General features: G+C 41.5%; 1 non-coding gene across 1 annotated transcript; it reads right to left on the bottom strand.

The window, feature by feature from the left end:
• Positions 1-534: 534 nt before the first annotated feature.
• On the bottom strand, positions 535-641 carry LOC143383944 (U6 spliceosomal RNA). Its single transcript, XR_013089224.1, has one exon. It is a non-coding gene; the product is annotated as a U6 spliceosomal RNA (small nuclear RNA).

Here is a 641-nt window from a genome sequence, read left to right as displayed (position 1 = left end):
ATTCCAGCTTCAGTGCCCTTGACCATGGCTTTCCTCCATAATGCTGATAGTTACCTAATCATGGACTTTGTTTATTGAAATCATAGTGACCAAATATTTATTGAGTTCCACATTTCCTTTGACGCTGCACATGTTGTGGGGATGGTGTTATAATCTGTGTTTCCCTTAAGCAGTGAGCAGGGAGAGGAGGAGAGATTCACACACTGTGCACACACTGGCAGGTGGGATGTGGGTCTGAAATGCTGCCTTCCTGACTCCAGCCTAGGGCACCAGCTCTTCTGTTGCAGCCAGAGGGAAACAGTATTCCCTGCACAAGATGAAATTTCTTCAGGACTTTTCAGGGACAGCATATTCCTACTCGGGCTGATGCTTCATTTCCTGATACATATTAGGATTGAGAAGATGTAGGTGATATTGTCTGCTCTTACAGGGACACAAATGTAGGTCAATAATAGCAAATTTCAACATGCATTTGTTTTCCATTGGAAATCAGTCTCCTTTCCCCAACCAAGACATTATGGAACATTCTTTTTTTTTAATATGGAAACTTTTATGAACTTGCATTTCATCCTTGAGCATGGGCCATGCTAATCTTCTCTGTTATCATTACATTTTAATATATGTGTTGCCAAAGCGAGCAT

This window comes from Callospermophilus lateralis, chromosome 1 (assembly GCF_048772815.1).
Source record: "Callospermophilus lateralis isolate mCalLat2 chromosome 1, mCalLat2.hap1, whole genome shotgun sequence".
Taxonomy (NCBI): Eukaryota; Metazoa; Chordata; class Mammalia; order Rodentia; family Sciuridae; genus Callospermophilus; species Callospermophilus lateralis.
Note: the sequence above shows the minus strand (reverse complement) of the source record. Positions and strands in the feature narration are given on the sequence as shown.